This window comes from Felis catus, chromosome C1 (assembly GCF_018350175.1).
Source record: "Felis catus isolate Fca126 chromosome C1, F.catus_Fca126_mat1.0, whole genome shotgun sequence".
Taxonomy (NCBI): Eukaryota; Metazoa; Chordata; class Mammalia; order Carnivora; family Felidae; genus Felis; species Felis catus.
In genome coordinates this window covers 131330228-131350619 of record NC_058375.1, presented here as the reverse complement: position 1 = coordinate 131350619, position 20392 = coordinate 131330228, and the positions used below count along the sequence as shown (strand labels likewise).

Sequence of the window (20392 nt, the reverse complement as noted above, 5' to 3'; positions counted from 1 at the left end):
GGGGGAGATGGCGCTGGCGAGTGCCTTTGTTCCCCACCAAGCTGAGCTCTGTCGTCAGGGGGCTCAGTAGCTCTCCCTCCTTTGTCCTCCAGCCTTCCCGCTTTCCGAGCAGAGCTGTTAACTTATGACCTCCCAGACGCTAAGTCGCGCTTGTTGTGGGAACACAGTCCGTCAGGCCCCTCCGCTTTTGCAAGCCAGACTCGGGGGCTCTGCTTGGCCGGCGAGCCGCCCCTCTGCCCCGGCTCCCTCCCGCCAGTCCGTGGAGCGCGCACCGACTCGCAGCCCTTCCTACCCTCTTCCGTGGGCCTCTCGTCTGCGTTTGGCTCCAGCGACTCCGTTCTGCTAATCCTCTGGCGGTTTTCTGGGTTATTTAGGCAGGTGTAGGTGGAATCTAAGTGTTCAGCAGGACGCGCGGTGAGCCCAGCGTCCTCCTAAGCCGCCATCTTGCCGCTTCTCCCCCAATGTTTATTTTTTAGAAAGAGAGAGAGAGAGAGCACAAGTTGGGGAGGAGCAAAGAGAGACGGAGACACGGAATCCAAAGCAGGCTCCAGGATCTAAGCCGTCAGCACAGAGCCCGATGTGGGACTAGAACCCACGAACCATGAGATCATGACCTGAGTCAAAGTCGGATGCTTAACTGACTGAGCCACCCAGGTGCCCTGAGAAATATATGTAAGTATATTTTAAATGCCTGACACTCCACAGCAAAAAAAAAAATCTAAATCAGCATTTTAATTTTAATTGAATAGATTGAATTATTTTAAAATAAAATAATTCATTTTAAATGAATAAATTATGTTGCATTTTATGAATTTAGCATAATATTTAATCAAGGAAGAATTTGTCATTTCCAATTTTTTTATTAGAATAATTAAAAAAGGGGCGCCTGGGTGACTCAGTTTGTTAAGCGTCCAACTTCAGCTCAGATCATGATCTCACAGTCTGTGAGTTCCAGCCCCGTGTTGGGCTCTGTGCTGACAGCTCAGAGCCTGGAGCCTGCTTCAGATTCTGTGTCTCCCTCTCTCTCTGCCCCTCCCCTGCTCATGCTCTGTTTCTGTCTCAAAAATAAATAAAAACATTTTAAAAAAGTAATAATTAAAAAAATTTTTTACGTTTATTTATTTTTGATAGAGACAGAGCACAAGTGGGGGAGGGGCAGAGAGAGAGGGAGACACAGAATCCCAAGCAGGCTCTAGGCTCTGAGCTGTCAGCACAGAGCCTGATGCGGGGCTCCAACTCACAAACCATGAGGTCATGACCTGAGCCGAATTCGGATGCTCAACCAACTGAGCCACGGAGGCGCCTCTATTAGAATAATTTTAAATGATACTCAATTAATTCCAAGCTCCCAAATTGATGACTCAAAAGAAATTTTGATATTGATTGCCTTATTTCCTGTCAGAAATATTGTATCAAATTTTTCTTAGCAGGGTGAAATAGCATTGTTGTTTTTACCTTTACCGATAAGATGTTAAAAAAAAAATGGCGCCTCATTGTCATTATTGTCATAATGTGCTACTTTGATAGAAAATTTGAGCACTATTTATGTGTTTTATCAGCAATGCCCCCCTATTTCTTCTTCTAAGACTTTTCTGTTAGTCTTAGTCCATTTTTAAAAATTGGGATGTTTGTCTCTGTCTTAAAATTTATATATTCTCATTATCAGTTATTAAATTATATGATATATATTTTTCAATATAAGTGTGTAGTTTGTCTTCCTTAAAACTTTTTAATGATTTTTTTCAATGAACAGAAATTTTATTGTGTAATTAAATCTTTCACTCTTCTGCTTTATGGGTCCTGAATTTGGTATTATTCAGAGCTGTGCCTCCTCAGTTAGCAAGGAATGTATGTACGTGTCTATATACTTCATATCATGTGTGTGTTGTATCTTAACATTTCATCTCATATCTCATCTGTATTTTGGTCTAGTGTTAAGTTATATGTTAGAGATACAGTTTTTTCCCTCAAATGAATGGTGAAGGAGAGCAGAATATGCCATGCCAAAATATGCCTCTTTGGCAAAAGGATTATCTTGAGCTAGTTATTTTTGAGAAATAACAAATACAGAATAAGCTCTGAAACTGGAGGAGTAAAAGTTACCCTTTTATTAAAAAAAAATTTATAAAAGAATTCTCCATTTGTAAGGGTGTCTCCTCTGCACCAGGAAAAGGAAGACAACTAAATCTCTAGAAACTCCTTATTAATGGAGAAGACCAGCACTTAAATCTACATAACAACTGTACCCTTGTTTACTGTCTTTTTCTGGATAACCTTCAATTAGCAACTCCCTTTCCCCATTCTTTAAATCTTTCTTTAAAATATATATATATGTGTGTGTGTATATATATATATATATATATATATATATATATATATATATATATAATATATTAATTTGAGAAAGAGAGAGAGAGAGCATGCATGCAAGTGGAAGAGGGAGAGAAAGAGAATCCCACACAGGCTCTGTACAGTGTGGAGCCCGATGTGGGGCTCGAGCCCACGAACCATGAGAATGTGACCTTAGCCAGTCAGCCACTTAACCGGGTGAGCCACCCAGGTGCCTCTCCCCCCAAATCTTTCTTTTGTCTTTAGCTGAAGTTGGCATTTAAGGTAGTGACTTGGGCCATTTCGAAGAGTACGTCAATGTTCCTAGGTATCCCCCTTATATACAGGAGGATACATATTATTGAACTTGTTTGTTTTTATCCTGTTAATCTATCTTTTATTAAGTGGAGGGCTTCTCAGCCAAGAACCTAGAAAGGTGGAAGTAAAATTACTTTTCCTCCCCAACAGTTAGCCATATTTCTTAGGAACCATCATATCATCTATCCACACATGTATTGTTATTGAGTATCTTCCATGTTTTAGGCTCTGTTCTAAGAATGGAAAAACAGTAGTGGAAACCACAGACAAGGAATATGCTCTAATGGCAATTAAATACCAAGGAGGAATTACAGAAAATAAATAATTAAAATTTTAAAAGCTAATAGAATGATAACAATTTTAATTACTCAAAAGAGATTTTAAAAAGGGTATGGTAGAAAGCAGAATTCAAAGATGACCTCAAGATTCTCATAATCTGACTCATGGCAAGGATGTTGATAAAGGGGAACACTCTTGCACTGTTGGTGGAAGTGCAAACTGGAGCAGCCACTCTGGAGAACAGTATGGAGGTTCTTCATACGGTTAAAAATAGAAGTACCCTACAATTCACCAATTGCATTACTAGGTATTTATCCAAAGAATACAAAAATACTAACTCAAAGGGATACACGCACCTTGATGTTTATAGCAGTATGATGTACAATGGCTAAATTATGGAAACAGCCCAAGTGCCCATCGACTGATAAATGGATAAGGAAGATGTGGTATGTATATACACAATGGAATATCACTCAGCCATAAAAAGGAATGAAATCTTGCCATTTGCAACGACATGGATGGAGCTAGAGAATATTATGCTAAGTGAGATAGAAAGACAAATACCATATGATTTCACTCATGTGGAATTTAAGAAACAAAATAAACAAGCTATAGAAAACAAACAAAACAAAACAGTGAGAGAGGCAAACCAAGAAACAGACTCTTAACTGTAAAGAACGAACTGATGGTTACCAGAGGGAAGGTTGTGGGGGGATGGGTTTAATTGGTGATGAAAATTAAGAAGTGCACTTGTGATGAGCACCTGTTGTTGTATGGAGTTGCTGAATAACTATATTGTACACCTGAAACATTACCCTGTATGTTAACTAATTGCAATTAAAAAAAAAAAAAAAGATTCCCACTGTCTGGTACACACATTGTGTATACTCCCTTTGTTCTGAGTATAGGTGGGACCTGTAAATATGATGGGATAGGTTCTCCTCTGATGGGGTTACATTATATGGCAAAAGGATGACATAGTCACTCCAATTATTCCATTATGTTATGTAAGCCACCATCTTCACCAATTGAGAGAGTATATCCTACCACCTTTGAGGAAATAGCTGCAGGTTGTGAGAGAGTCACAGTAAGGAAGACCTGAGGGCCGGCTTTAGATGCTAAGAGAACTTTCTAGTCAATAGGCTGCAAGAAAATGTGAACCTCAGTCCTACACCTACAAGAAATTGGCTTTTGCCCACCACATGAATAATCTTGGAAAAGGACCTTGGGCTCCAGATGAGAACACAGCCCAGCCAGTCACTGGATTACTGGGTTGTGAGACTCTGAGGAGAGAGCCCAGAGCACAGAAAACTAGAACAGATGAGTGTAATTTTAAAAAGCCAGTCCTGCAACAAAGAGCAGCCCATTCTTGGCAGTTTTAACATAGGAGCAATGTGATCCAATGTATGTTTTTTTGTTTGTTTTGTTTCGTTTCATTTTTGAGAGAGAGGGTGCAAGTGAGCGTGGGGCAGAGAGAGAATCCCATGAGGGGCAGAGGGAGAGAGAGAGAGAGAGGCAGAGAGAAAGAGAAGCAGGGCACCCGAAGCAGGGCTCAACCTACCCGAAGTGGGGCTTGAAATCATGAACCATGAGATCATGACCTGAGCATAAATCAGATGCTTAATGACTGAGCCACCTGAGGCCCTCCAATGTATGTTTTTAAAGATCATGGTGGCTACTCCAGGGAGAATGGATTTTAGGAAGGCAAGAAGGCAGTGGAAAGACCATTGCAGTTGAAATACCACAGGCAAGAGAAAAAAGAGTGACTTGGACCATAGTGGTTGCAGAGACAATGGAGAAAACAGGACAGGTACCAGACGAGTTTTAGAGATTTCTCATGAACTGGATGTAAAAGCTGAGGGAAGTAGAGGAAAAAGGATAATTCTTTCATTTTTGGCTTGAGCAACAAGTATCATTAATGTTAGCCTTTTTTTCCCCCTAAAATTATTATTTTAAGCTAATCTCAGCTGAGATTTGGTATGTAATATTTTCATTATCACTCATTTCTAAATAAAGTTTGATACCCCTTCTGAGTTTTCCTTTTTTATTACATGAATTATCTAAAGGTGTGTTCAACACCTATAAGCATTTGAGACGTTTTCCCAGTCATCTTTTTGCTCTTGATTTCTAACAGTTGCATGTAGTCAGAGAAGGTGATTCGCAAGACAGAAATCCTTTGGAATTTGTTGGAACTGGCTTTGCAGCTTAGTATCTGACAGTTGGGTAAATGTTCCATACTATTCTTTTATTGAACACACTATTATGTAAATGTCCATTAAATTAAACTTGCTAATTGTCTTATTGAAATTGTGCAGATGCTTACAGATTTTTTTGCCTGTCAGATCTCTCAATTACTAAGATAGATGTGTTTGAAATCTCCTACCATGATAATGAATTTATTAATTTCTGCCTTAATGATGTCAATATTTGCTTTATGTATTTTAAGTCTGCTTCTGGGAGCATACAAATTTGGAAACATTATTTCCTGCCAAACCAAAACTTTTTTTTCCCTTATCCTAAGAGTTTTTACATTTAGTCTATTATTTTGATTTAGCAATACCAGGTTTCTATTGGTATTTGCCTGGCATATATTATTGTATAATTTTATTACAAAGTTGTCCTTAGGTGGTAGGCATGACTCTTATACATTGTACATTGCTAGAATTTTGGTTTTATCATTCTGATAATCATTGTTTTTTGAACTGGAGAGCTTACTTCATTTCCATTAAGTGTTATTATTGATACATGTCTGTTTTTTTATTATAAAAATATCATAATGTATTAGGGTAGACTAGTAAAATAAACCCATCTGTTGGCAGCCAATTCTCCATAGATCTCTTGTGCTTCTGACTGTCTTATGAGCAGAGGAGCTGACTGCCTTTGTGCTGGAATATCTTTTAAAAATTGTTTCTATAGTGAATAGCCTTGGAAGCTGGAGATAATGTCTACATCTAGACTGAAGGACTGGTTTATTTTCTGTTCAGTGTAATAAAGATAATGTCTTCCTCTGGGAAAAAGTTAAGGTAAGATTATAGTCCATTATAAAAGACTCTGTTCCCTAAAGTCAAGTTTTTCTTCCATAATATGATATACTTCATGCGTAAGTGTTACTGGGCTCTGTTCATGTTGCCTTATGGAAACCAGGACACGGGGAGCAGCTCTGATACTCTAACTGTTGCTATTACTGTGAGTGATAACATCCTTTCCCTTTGACCATGAAATTTTATATCTTATGCCAGCATTCATGAAACCATGGCAAGCTAACTTGTTAGTTTATAAGTAGGGTAAAATCTCAGAATCTTCACAATTCTTTTTTTCTTAAGTTTATTTATTTATTTTGAGAGAGGGAGAGTGTGTACCCATGTGTAGGGGAGGAGCAGAGAGGAAGAGGGAGAGAATCCCAAGCAGGGACTCGAACCCATGAACCATGAGATCAGGACCTGAGCCAAAATCAAGACTCAGACACTTAACCCACTGAGCCACCCGAGTGCCCCAGAATCTTCACAATTCTTAATATTCCCCACCTCCAGTGTCACTTAATTGCTGGCTAAGGGATGGTTACTGAGGGGCATTACCTCCCAGGCAAGGTAGTTCTCATTTGATGATGGCCAATTCTTTGGAGAAGGTAACTGTGACTTACTGACAGCCAAAATTACAGCATCTGTGTGCACCTGCCCTATAAATGGAATCTGGTGCACCACTAACAGCATCCACTGAAGGAAAACAAACAAAACAAAACAAAATAAAACACCTATAATTCCACTGTAGTTTTTTAAGTGAGGATGCTTTATGGTCAGCCCATGCAGGGTGGGAAGGACTCCTCCCAATGGAATTGTTCAGACATCAAGACTGATGATACCATGTGCACCAAGAGCACATGCCAAAGTTTTTTAGTCACCCCATCCCCATGAGACTTTCAGAGGAGACCAGGGCAGGTGTAAGTTGGTCCAGGTGGCTAGAGGGAAGTGAGACTGAAAGTAAGATTTCAGTTTAGAGGTGGGGCCAGAGTAAGGGTTGCCACTAGAGGGCTTGGGTTTGCATGGTTTTAACTTCCTACTGGCACCCAAGGAAGGAGCATCCTGGTTTTGTTTGATTTTCATTCAGCTTGCCCAAATATGGGACAAAGGAGGAAGGGGAGTTGTGGGGTTTGAAAGCTGTCATTAATCAAACATTAAAACTGAAGTATTTTTTATTGTGAATAATTTTAGCTAATGCAGGTGACTTAGTTTACAAACCTACTAGAAGTCTGGCTTATAGTTACAAATTCTCAGAATTCAGATTTTGGCGAAGGAAGGAAGGAAGGAAGGGAAAGAAGGAAAGGAAAGGAAAGGAAAGGAAAGGAAAGGAAAGGAAAGGAAAGGAAAGGAAAGGAAAGGAAAGGAAAAGGAAAAGGAAAAGGAAAAGGAAAAGGAAAAGGAAAAGGAAAAGGGAAAGGGAAAGGGAAAGGGAAAGGGAAAGGGAAAGGGAAAGGGAAAGGGAAAGGGAAAGGAAAGGGAAAGGAAAGGGAAAGGAAAGGGAAAGGAAATGGAAAGGAAATGGAAAGGAAATGGAAATTTTGGCTCTTCAGCCAGAGTTGAACCAGGTAAGTTTCCTTGCTGTCCCCTTCTGTATGATGTTTCATTTCTCATTCTACCTTACATGGATGGTGTGACTTCTTGAGACCCCAGCTTTATGCATAAATCTCCCACACCACTTTTTACCTTACATAGGCCATAAACTTAACCCCTATACCTCACAATTCCTTAGGAAGCCAACAAAATAAAAACTGTGGGCCTATAGATGCCTTAATGTATATCCCAGGATTCCTATTTTCATTTTGTTTTGACCTCTGTAGAGGTCCTTTCTTGTCAACTCAGTGTGTGTGTGTGTGTGTGTGTGTATACATACACACACACACACACACACACACACACACACACTCTCTCTCTCTCTCTCTCTCTCTCTCTAAAGAGATTGTTCAGACATCAAGACTGATTTTATATATATAATATATATAATAAATATATATATATATATATATATACAATAAATACACACACACACACATAGAGAAAGAGAGAAAGAGAGTCTGTGAAAGAGACGGAGAAAGAGAGAATTTCAATACAGCTATCTTTAGCAAAAGCATTATTCAAAGGTTTAGATTGTCATTCTCCTGGAAACAAAGTTTTTGTTATCTTTCTGTACAGTATGAAATAATTTATATGAAATGAAAATACATGTCACTAATAAAAAAAAGAAGTTATCAGTTAAACTCATGAGGGATAGAAGCAGAAAAATGTTCACCTTTAGCCTGGAAGGCTGACCTACAGCCTGCATATTTCTGATAAGGATCAAATACATGCTGGTTTCTTAAGGGGTCTTATGACTGCCTATATATTTCACTGATAGTTAATATCAAACTGAATTATAAGCACTAGAGAAACCCTGCAAAAGTAGTTTTATGAGTAGAAATTTGCAGAAGACATTTATGATCTGATATTCTCTGCATGTCCCCTCCTCCTTGAGCGCTAAGCATATAACCACCAGTTTCATACAGCAAAGGTGCAGTTCTTTCTGCCAATGGCTCTTGTCTCTGTGCTACTTAAACTTACTAACTTGAACCATACAACATCTCAAGGATTCTTTCTTGGCCTTTGCACTCGATGACCCTGCAACATTTTTGGTGGCCCTGCATGGGGATTACAGAATGGATCCAAGAGCAGTGGTGCAACTTGGTAAATGTCTGTTATTCCATCAGCCTCTATTTCTTACTTGTTCTTTTCTAGTGATGTCCTGAATAGTATGACAATTCCAAATGTGCCCTGTCTAAATGCTCTTGCCTTGGCTACACTACAGAGAGGGACAAAATCTTGCCACCTAGAAGCACACTGGTACCTTGGCCATATTGGTGTTGGGCTCAGAAGTCAGGCTCTCCCTGTTTCACCTGTTCTTTCAATTCTTCTTAGGCATGAGACAGCCATATATGTCATTAAGATGGCCACCAATATCAAGACTCCTGTGTAAGATTTCCTTCTAAATAACCTGCTGTGATCTTTTGATGAACATAAAATACAAAATATATCTGACTACATGCTTCCTGAAAGGGACTCAAGGGACTAACTGGAGTTATTACCCAGTTGGGACACACACTCAATGGAGAACCATTCCCGTGGGATTAGATCATGGATAAAGCTCATGAGAAAGCTGCCCAGATAAGATAGGAGTTCCATACTTTCATTTTTTTCATGTCTCATTTGTCCTTACGCATGACTATTTGGACCTTTTGGTCCTGCTTTCACATTGAAAATACTTCTAGCTTAGATGTATGATGCTTAATGTGATATAAAATAGCTGCCCCTTCTTAACAAAGGCCAGGACTTCCACCCCATCCATTAATACTAGATCTAGAGGCTTACAATGAGTATTACTATTGGTCACCAAATATATCGACTCCCCCAAAATGGAATGAGGCAGCACCAATCTCTGCAGCATTTCAACCCATTCAACAGCACCTACTATAGTCTAGAATGCAATAGGGAAGCAAGGGAGGTTGACATCCTTTCTTAGATAGTACAAAGGTGTCTCAGCAGTCAAGAAAGGGGGACGCTACCTGCTACTCTGACCCCCAGGAACCTTCACAATATTCCTGATGGGACACCATTCAGAGGTTGAGAGGTATTTTGGTAATGGACTCCTAGTCAATGTACTCTCCTTGTATTGTAGGAATTGACTATGGGCTCAATTTCCTCAATCCCAAAGGATTCCCCTTTGGGCTATCTCCTAACACATTGGAGTCAATCTGGACAACAGGGTTTAAAGAAAAACACCTCATCCTCTTCTGTAATAATGCCTGGCCTTAGTATTCCCTGGAGAAAGATGAAAAATGGCCCATTAACAGGTCCTTAAGCCTAATGATATTTATCAATTAGACCTGTTTTGTAGGCATGAGGAAAAATGGACCAAAATCCCATGTGGTAAGGCCTCTAGACCCTGAACCCAAACCCTAATTTGTCCATAGTCTTTTAGAGGACCCAAGGACACATCTCTCCTCACCCTCTACCCCTCAATCCACCATCAGCTTAGCTGCATCAGGCCCTCCTGTTTCTGTTAATCTGCCACCTGTCTGTGTCCTGTCATGTTCTCTGTGTGCTATCCCCCCACCTTGTCTCTCTTGTCCACAAGTTGCTGCCAAGATCCTGTGTATGCCTACCTCTGTTTTTCCTGAATCACTCATCTCCTCTTTGCGTCTTCTTTGGGTGTCAGATCTAGAATATATCTTGACAGGACTAGATGAGTGTTACTTGAGTCGTACTGTGTGTGGAGTTTTCTGTCTCATTCATTTCCTGGGTTAATGGCTATGAAATTTGAGCCAATTGTGGTTAGTCTACCTTGGGATGGGGACTTTAAGGAATATTCTCAAGCAGCTGCTGAAACTCCTTTTGTTTTGGGGAGGTTCCTGGTCTTCTCTAGTTGACATAAAATGCCTATTTTCACTTATTGTTGGTGGAAAGAAAATATGGGTCTGCTCATTTGTCTGAGCTAATGAGTGTTAGGACCAGGAGTCCTCTTTCTCTGCCCTCTGGGCTTTTATTGCCTCCAGCCTTGCCAGAAGTACCTCACCTCCTCTTCCCTTTCCCCCTCTTTCTATTTCTGCACTGCCGTGGGTAAGACTCGCATAACCCACTCATATACAGTCCTCCATGCCTCTCGCACCAATGATTCCTGCTCCTCCTACCATCACTATTAAGGAGTGAAGAGCACCTTTCCCTGGACTTAAACCACCCATTTCAGATTTCCCCACAGGTGCCCAGGTAAAAACTGATACTGGGGAAAAAATCAATTGACTTTTAGTGGACCCACGTGCAACATATTGGTATTTAAACTTATTTCATATGTTAATTAAGATAGACATATCTAAATTTTTAGCATTAAATACAATACTTTTATTCTACCACAGTTTCCTAAAGGTCAAATAATCTCATATTATCTCTGTTGCAATTTGTCAGCAAAAAAAAATGACTTAAAATGATGGTTAATTTTGTCTGTCTTGTAAAGTTTTCATGGGTAATTGTTAAGAATAAATGGGTCGAGGGGCGAGTGGCACAGTTGGTTAAGCGTCCGACTTCAGCCAGGTCACGATCTCGCGGTCCGGGAGTTCGAGCCCCGCGTCAGGCTCTGGGCTGATGGCTCAGAGCCTGGAGCCTGTTTCCGATTCTGTGTCTCCCTCTCTCTCTGCCCCTCCCCCGTTCATGCTCTGTCTCTCTCTGTCCCAAAAATAAATAAACGTTGAAAAAAAAAAAAAAGAATAAATGGGTCGAATAAATAAAAAGGTTTATATGTAAAACTTTAAGTAGCTTTCAAAATCTTTGGTAACTTTGTTTTTACCTTTGAATTTTGCCAAGTTAAATGATAAATTGGATGCAACTCATTGGACATCCAAGTCTTCTCCAAATAAATACTAAAGCATCGTTTACTGAACGTAGGTTTATCTGCTTTGGCTTCTTGTTGTAGAGAAACTGAGGGTACTTGGGTCTGTTTGTAAACATGCTTTACAGTTCATTAAAAGATTGTGCTATGGAAAAAATATGGTTTAGAAATTATGAAATTCTATTTATAAATTTGCCAGTCTAAAGAATTCTGGTGTTACACATAGTTCGCAATTGGTTACTCCTTAATTCTCTTGGGTGACGAAGGTGTGTAAGAGCTAAAATTCTGCTAAGTATTATTAAGACTGATGGAAATAAGAGAAGCAACTCTGTATAGAAGTAAAGATGTGGGTTTTTTGATATTGTCTTTTTGTTTGTAGAGAGAAAGAAAGTGTGAGCAGGGGACAGGGGTAGAGGGAGAGAGAGAGAGAGAGAATGAGAAAGGGTCTTAAGCAGGTTCCACACTCAGTCTGAAGGGGGTGTGTGGACAGGGAGTGGGGTGGGGTGGGGGAGCTTAGTCCCACGATCTTGGGATCATGGATCATAACCTGAGCTGAAATCAAAAGTCGGGCGCTCAACTGACTGAGCCACCCAGGAAATATAAGAAAAGATGTTTTTAATAAGAAAAATATAAGGAATGGGAATACATTTTGTTGAGGGAAAAAGAAACTAATTTTGTCTTAAAATGACACTGGCTATTTAGACAGAAAAGGCTTAGGACAAAATCTGGATGGAGAAAACAGTTGTAGAAGGTTTGTGAAGAGAGATTTTGGGGAAAAAAATTATGTATGGACAGGAGTAAGGTTGAAATGAGCGGATTTTAAAAGTATAATTGTAGAAGATTGAAATTTTGCTTTTCACTTTGTTAAAAAGACAAAATTTTCTTGGCTTGTTGGTCTGCTCTTGATAAGAAAATGTAAACAAAGGTTTTTCTCTTGTATTTATCTACCCCGGAAACCAAAGCTTCTACATTTTGTCTTTATTGGGTCATTGATTACTTAAGGAAGTTAAAACTTCTCAATGTTAAAGGAGCTATTTTACAAACAACTATATCTTCCTGTAGAATCCCTTATTGCTTTATTTGTATTTAACCTGAGTTAAATACGAATATTAAATTTATAATGATCTGTATTTCTATTTAGGCATGTGCTTTAAAACTTTCTAAGGTTTTAAACAAACTTCCCTGAGATTTTAATGGGAAATGAAGTCTTTTTGACTAATTAGGCTTGTTTATTTGGTATGTTACATGGGAAGCATTGTCAAACAAATGATGATAAACCTTCTTAGGTTATGTTGTATGGGCAAATGCTATAATTGTTCTAGAAAGTATATGGAATTCCTGAAGTTTTAATATATTCTGGTATAAGGTCATCACTTGACAATGTAATTATTAAAATGCTATGTGTCACAGGAATAACTGGATTTCCTTGTCAGCTACATCATAATGAATGCTTAGATTTTACCCATGTCCATTGCTGAGTTTCTGGTTATTTATAGTTATCGTTCTAATGCTTTTGCAAAATGTATTTTGTCTTCAAGGAGATTCATAAAAAGGACTTTTGGCAAATACAGGTGTTTTTATCTTTAAAAACCATAAAACAAAACTAGGTAAGAATTTCCAGAACTAATGGGAAAAGTGCATTCAAACAGAACAAAAATTAATTTTTTAAAAGAAAGAGATGTTTTATTTATTTATTTATTTATTTATTTATTTATTTATTTATGGTAGGACTAAATGAATTGACCAAGATGATGAAATATTCCTTTTTAAACAAATTGAAGCATTTAACTTTTCTTTCTACATGAACCCTCCAGATTTCAGAAACTCTTCTTTCATGGCAATTATAGTTCTTTGCATATGTTAATAAGAATCTGTTCTCCTTTTAACAGGACACCATTGGAAACATTGGTTATGTTACCAAGGCTTGGACTGGAATGTCATATTTGAGAGAGACATGCATTGACTCAGATATGACCGGACAGAATTAAGGATTTGAGGTTGACTTTATGGAGCCAATGAAGCCCCTTGGAAATGTTGGCCTGATACTTTACTTACAGAGTTCCAAGAAGCCATACCAGGTGAGTAAAGAATGTCACTTCCTGACAGGTACAGGACCCTCAGGTTATTTGCGGGATCTTGAGAAGAGAAATATGCTCAAACCTATGGGTATTTCAGGCAAGTCTAATGACAACTATTTGGCTTGACTTTCAGCCTCACAAGGCTATTAAGAGTTCAATCTAGAGATTCCTTGTAAAAAATTCCAGCAAAACAGATTTTAAAGGATCTATGTGATCAATCACTGTTCTTGCTGAGCTTATGTAAATAATTAGGTCAGGTTTGTTAAAACTGGATTTGCTCACAAATAAATTAGTCTTTATTTGGCTACCTCTGGAAATAAGGGTGAATTTAGAGAGAAAAATTAGGTTTCAATAACACATCTTTGTTGATAGAGGATTCTAGTTCTAATTGTCTTTGAATGTTGTTTATCTGAGATAGACAACTTGAGGTAGACTTCAGAGAAGTTGCCACAATAACTCAAATATAGACAGTCTTTGTGCCTATTCCTCTGTGGGTATAATAACAGGGACCCTCATGGGCATATGGTTATTTAAACAGCTAATCAATGGGATGGACCCTCTAATAATTGTATAACTCAGCTATCACCTTTTCAATGCTCTGTGGCTGGGATTAAAAAAAAAAATGCTCCTTAAATGTCAAAACGTATCCCACTCCAAGGGGTTAACTATGAACTTATGGAGATAAGTTTATATCCCAAATGACTGTGCTAATGTATCCAAAGTTTTATCAGATATGCACACCCAAATTAAGGCAATGTCTGACACCTAGTTATCTCAATGATTGGTTAAATCCTTGGCCGGGAGGTGGACTATGGTCTACCTTAAAGGGTCTTCTTATTATACTTCTTATTTTTATTATAACCTAATCCTAATATGTCTTCTCTTTTGCTCTGTTCTCTCCTACTGTCAAGATACATGTAAGCAGTTCCTGACTTCTTTGCCCAGCCAACAGAGATCCTTACTACTTGAAATAAATCCACCTGACATTCACTCTGTACTCTACAACAATGGCCTTCCGTAATAGTTACTTGTAGGGATAGAAAGTGGCCAATTTCAGTTCACAGGTAAGGACATCTCTATAACCCCTATCAGCTTAAAAAAGTTACAGAAGATGAGCCCTTCACTCTTCAACAGCCCTAAAGATTTAAGGACCAAAAATTGGTTGGGGGTGGGGGGAATGATGAAGGATAGAAGCAGAAAAATGTTCACCTTCAGCCTGGAAGGCTGATCTATAGCCTGCATATTTCTGATAAGGATCAAGTATGCATTGGTTGCTACCTTCTTAAAGGGTCTCACGACTGCCTGTATATCTTACTGATAATTAATATCAAACTGAATGAGAAGTGCCAGAGAAATCATCAAAAGTAGTTTTATGAGTAGAAATTAAAAGAAGACATTTGTGATCTAATATTCCCTGCATGTCCCCTCCCCCTTGAGCACTAAGCATATAACCTACCAGCTTCAGGGGTTCCTGGGTGGCTCAGTCGGTTTGCATCCAACTTTGGCTCAGGTCATGATCTCACGGTTTGTGGGTTCGAGCCTGTGCTGACGGCTCAGAGCCTGGAGCCTGTTTCAGATTCTGTCTCCCTGTCTCTCTGCCCCTCCCCACTCATCCTCTGTCTCCCTCTGTCTCAACAATAAACATACATTAAAAAAAATTACATTATAACCCAGCAGCTTCATAGAGCAAAGGTGCAGTTCTTTCTGCCTACAGGTTCTGTCTCCGTGCTACTTACTTTCTATAGGTTATAGCATACAATATCTGAAGAATTCTTTCTTTGCCTTTGAGCTCATGACCCTGCAATAAAACTATATAGGTAATGGGTGTTTCAGTGGTAGATTTTAACTTACTAGTTCAGTTTTTTCCAGTTCCAATTTGGTAGGTAGCATATTCCAAGAAATTTGCCATTTAATTTTTTTTAACTGTTTACTGTTTATATAGTATTAAAATGAAAATATTCTCTGCATCTCTAATTTATTTTAGTTCCTGAAATTATTTGTGCCTCTGTTCACACCCTGATTATATCCACAAATGCATTTTTTTTTATTAATTATTTTTATTTTATTACATTCTCCATAAATATAATCCTATTTTTCTCACACTTTCTCCTTAAAATGCAAATTACCTAGAAGATGAACTTTTTAGGTTTTTAAAGTCTAGAATTGTATTTCTGGGGCTTTTATTCCAAAAGTATTTTTTGGCTGGACATAGAAGATTTACAAGAAAATCTTTTTTTCATTTTCAAAACTATAAAATTGTATTCTCAATGATTTTTTTTTAGCATTTTGTGTAGTTGCAGAAGAATAAATTTTGGAGACATTGTATCCTAAAAGGATAAAGCACCAATTGACCTATTATAGTTGGTTAATTTCTTTTTTTACTGACTATAGAACTAAGTGAGATATATTACCTTAACAATGAACGTATAGATTAAAAAAGAAAGGAAGGGGTCAGCAAACTTCTTGGCAGGAATTGAGTAGACTCCTAAAGGTAATTTTAAAGTCTATTCTCATCCTCAAATATAGGAGTAACTGCTGTTTTTAAAAGCACTATGCTATATTTTATTAAGATAACTGATGAGAGTTGCCCTTAATAAATTTGCATTCCAGTTGGAATGCCAATTTATATAGCTTTGAAAAAAGTGAATGAATAAAAATGTAAAATAAGCTGCTAAATTGTATGCTAAACTGTCTGAGATAATGTCAATTCATGGCTGAAAATATTTAAGATAGGGATAAATCAATATATCTCCTCTAAGGTAATAAAAATGTTACTATGACCTAGTGAAGTACATTTGAATCCCATTCAAGATTGTGTTCCTTTTTCTTCTCTTTTCTGCTTTTGAGATCTAGATCTCTTGTTTTGTCTGAGAAACTGCATTTTAGAGACATTTCCAGGCTCATTTGGAAAGCTAAGGGTTTTGTTTTGTTTTGTTTTGTTTCAGTAAATGTGTGATTAATTTTACTTCTTACTAATAGAAGATCAGTTTGAATTAAAATGTTTCACACATTCTTGTCATTTAATATATTTATTTAGAGGAGACATCATATTTGTGGTTTAAATTAAGTAATGAGAGATAGTTGCCTGTTTCATTTTAGAATTTTCCCCACCATTCAATTTTATTTTAAAATTATTTTCATACTGTTAACATAGAGGATCATCGCTGAATCACTACATATGTATCTGTATAAATGTTATGTAGGAAAATCATTTATTTTGTTTTTGATTCATTTTTCTCATGTGAATTGTACAAAAGCCAAACTAAAGAAACAGTCAGTAAGAATTGAATTGAAAGGCCTTTGACTAAACTGAATATAAAATCTTTTTGTAGTTCTTGCCAACAGAATTTTTACATGCTTCTATTGAAAACTGAGATTGAGATGTGTAGACTTTTGTTTTCAGAGAATATTGTATCAAAGCCAAGTTATGCTGGTGTTTGAAAATTATTACACACCACACGCCACCTTCCTTGTCAGAGGAAATTCAGTCTTTGGAGTCAAATGACATAAGGAACCAAGATGATTAATTCCCACTGCCTCCCACTTCCCATTGGTAGAAGACTCGAGAAACTCAAGTTTTACTCTCTTTATTCTATCTGATTAAATGATCTGACATTTATAAGAGTCCTCTGGTAACTACAGCTAACTATCACAGACTCCATCATCAGGAAGTTTTCCAATCTTCTTTTGTTCACCAGTGAGAGAACATATAGATTTTTGTTTATCTATTTTAAAGAAAAGGAATTTGATCTGAAAAAATTCATTTTTAAGTAACTGATGGTTCACGAAGAGGTTTGAACTATATTCTGCTAAGTTTTTAAGACATTACTTGAAAGTGAAATAACAGATTTTCTTTTTGCAAGTAGAACTCAATGTATTAAGAAGAAGGAGGAGGAAGAGGAGGAGGAGGGTGAGGAGGGGAGGGGATGTGGAGGAGGAGGGGGTGTAGAAGAGAAAAAAATATCCAGGAAGGGAGATCTGAGCTTACTAGATTTCTCCAGTCATCACCATAGCTGTAACAGATGTACCTGAGGAAGTTTTTAGCTTGTCAAATGATCTCTTTCTGAAAATGAAGCAAGGTTAAAATAAAGATCTGCCTAACTGATTCCCTGGTTTAGTTCCAGCATGTGCAATAATGCAGTTTTGAAGTGTGGAGTACTTAGTCATTAAGCCTGCAGGGGAGAAACCCAGTTCACAAGTTTGACCACAGCACCAGTGTGATATCCCATTAACCCTTTGAAAGCAAGGCTTCCCAAGGTAACGGGAAATTCTCCTATTTTGTACTCACCTACTGGATGCTGCCATTTGTTTTTTATTAAAAATTATTTATGCTTATTTTTGAGACAGAGAGAAAAAGAGCATGAGTGGGGGAGGGGCAGAGAGAGAGGGAGATACAGAATCCAAAGAAGGCACCAGGCTCTGAGCAGTCAGCACAGAGCCAGACGCAGGGCTCAAACCCACGAACCATGAGATCATGACCTGAGCCAAAGTCAGATGCTTAACCTACTGAGTCACCCAGGCTCTCCTGGATGCTGCCATTTGTAATCGTGCTACCTGTATGATTAAACTTCTCTGAGGGGTTTCAATGCAGTTCTGAGCACCCACCAGCTGCACTAAGGAATACACAGATAAGTAAGAGATCTCCAAGCATCAAGGAGGAATGGGAGGAGATTAAAACCACATAAAAAATACATGAAATATGTCATGTGAACTGTACAAAGGAAAAAAAAACAGTGAAAATTTAACAAAGCAATTATATCATTCAAAAGGCACATAGGGTATCAGAATGGATTAAAAAAAACAAGACCCATCTATTTCCTGTCTACAAGAGACACATTTTAGACCTGAAGACACCTTCAGATTGAAAGTGAGGGGATGAAGAACTAACTTTTATGTTACTGGAAGGCAAAAGAAAGCTGGAGTAGCCATACTTACATCAGACAAACTAGACTTTAACTTAAAGGCTGTAATAAGAGATGATGAAGGTCATTATATAATAATTACAGGGTCTATCCATCAGGAAGAGCTAACAATTATAAACGTCTATGCACCGAATTCGATAGCACCCAAATATATAAAACAATTAATCACAAATTTAAGCAACCTTATTGATAAGGATGTGGTAATTGCAGGGGAATTTAACACTCCACTTACAACAATGGATAGAACATCTAGACAGAGAATAAATAAACAATGGCCCTGAATGATATATTGGACCAGATGGACTTGACAGATATATTTAGAACTCTGCATCCCAAAGCAACAGAATATACTTTCTTCTCGAGTGCACACAGAACATTCTCCAAGATAGATCACATACTGGGTCACAAAACAGCCCTTAATAAATATAAAAGAAGTGAGATCATACCATGCACACTTTCAGATCACAATGCTATGAAACTTGAAATCAACCACAGGAAAAAGTCTGGAAAACCTCCAAAAGCATGGAGGTTAGAGAACATCCTACTAAAGAATGAATAGGTCAACCAGGAAATTAGAGAAGAAATTAAAAAATAAATGTAAAAAAATGAAAATGAAAATACAATCCAAACGCTTTGCGATCCAGTAAAGGCAGTCCTGAGAGGAAAATACATTGCAATCCAGGCCTATCTCAAGAAAGAAGAAAAATGCCAAATACAAAATCTAACAGCACACCTAAGGGAAATAGAATCAGAACAGCAAAGATACCCCAAACCCAGCAGAAGAAGAGAAATAATAAATATCAGAGCAGAAATAAACAATATGGAATCCAAAAAAAAGAAAGAAAAAAAAAAACAGCAGAGCAGATCAATGAAACCAAGAGTTGGTTTTTTGAAAACATAAACAAAATTGATAAACCTCTAGGTAGGCTTCTCAAAATGAAAAGAAAGAGGACCCAAATAGATAAAATCATGAATTAAAATGGAGTTATTACAACCAATCCCTCAGAAATACATTATTTATCAGGGAATTATCAGGGAATATTATGAAAAATTATATGCCAGCAAAATGGACAACCTGGAAGAAATGGACAAATTCCTAAACACCCACACATTTCCAAAACTCAAATGGGAAGAAATAGAAAATTTGAACATACCCATAACCAGTGAAGAAATTGAATCAGTTATCAAAAATCTCCTAACAAGTAAGAGTCCAGATGGCTTCCCTGGGGAATTCTACCAGACATTAAAAGCAGAGATAATACCTATCCTTCTCAAGCTGTTCCAAAAAATAGAAAGGGAAGGAAAACTTCCAGACTCATTCTATGAAGCCAGCATTACTTTGATTCCTAAACCAGACAGAGACCCAGCAAAAAGAAATAGAACTACAGGCCAATATCCCTGATGAATATGGGTGCAAAAATTCTCAACAAGATATTAGCAAATCGAATTCAACAGCATATAAAGAGAATTATTCACCATGATCAAGTGGGATCCATTCCTGTGCTGCAGGGCTGCTTCAATTTCAGAAATCAATCAATGTGATATCACATTAATAAAAGAAAAGATAAGAACCATATGATCCTGTCAATCGATGCAGAAAAGGCCTTTGACAAAATACAGCATCCTTTCTTAATAAAAACCCTCAAGAAAGTCGGGATAGAAAGAACATACTTAAACATCATAAAAGCCATTTATGAGAAGCCCACAGCTAACATCATCCTCAATGGGGAAAAACTGAGAGTTTTCCCCCTGAGATCAGGAACACAACAGGGATGTCCACTCTCACCTCTGTTGTTCAACATAGTGTCAGAAGTCCTAGCCTCAGCAATCAGACAACAAAATGAACTCAAAGGTATCAAAATTGGCAAAGATGAAGTCAAACTTTCACTTTTTGCAGATGACATGATACTCTACATGGAAAACCCAACAGGGTCCACCAAAAGTCTGCTAGAACTGATACATGAATTCAGCAAAGTTTCAGGATACAAAATTAATGTACAGAAATCGGTTGCATTTTTATACACCAATAATGAAGCAACAGAAGGAGATATAAAGAAATTG

At 37.8% G+C, this 20392-nt stretch overlaps 1 long non-coding RNA gene across 1 annotated transcript; it reads left to right on the top strand.

Annotated features, from left to right (window-relative positions):
• Window positions 1-612: 612 nt before the first annotated feature.
• LOC123379136 lies at window positions 613-17762 on the top strand. Its single transcript, XR_006583162.1, has 3 exons — window positions 613-672; window positions 13221-13409; window positions 14321-17762. It is a non-coding gene; the product is annotated as an uncharacterized LOC123379136 (long non-coding RNA).
• The last annotated feature ends 2630 nt before the right edge of the window (window positions 17763-20392 follow it).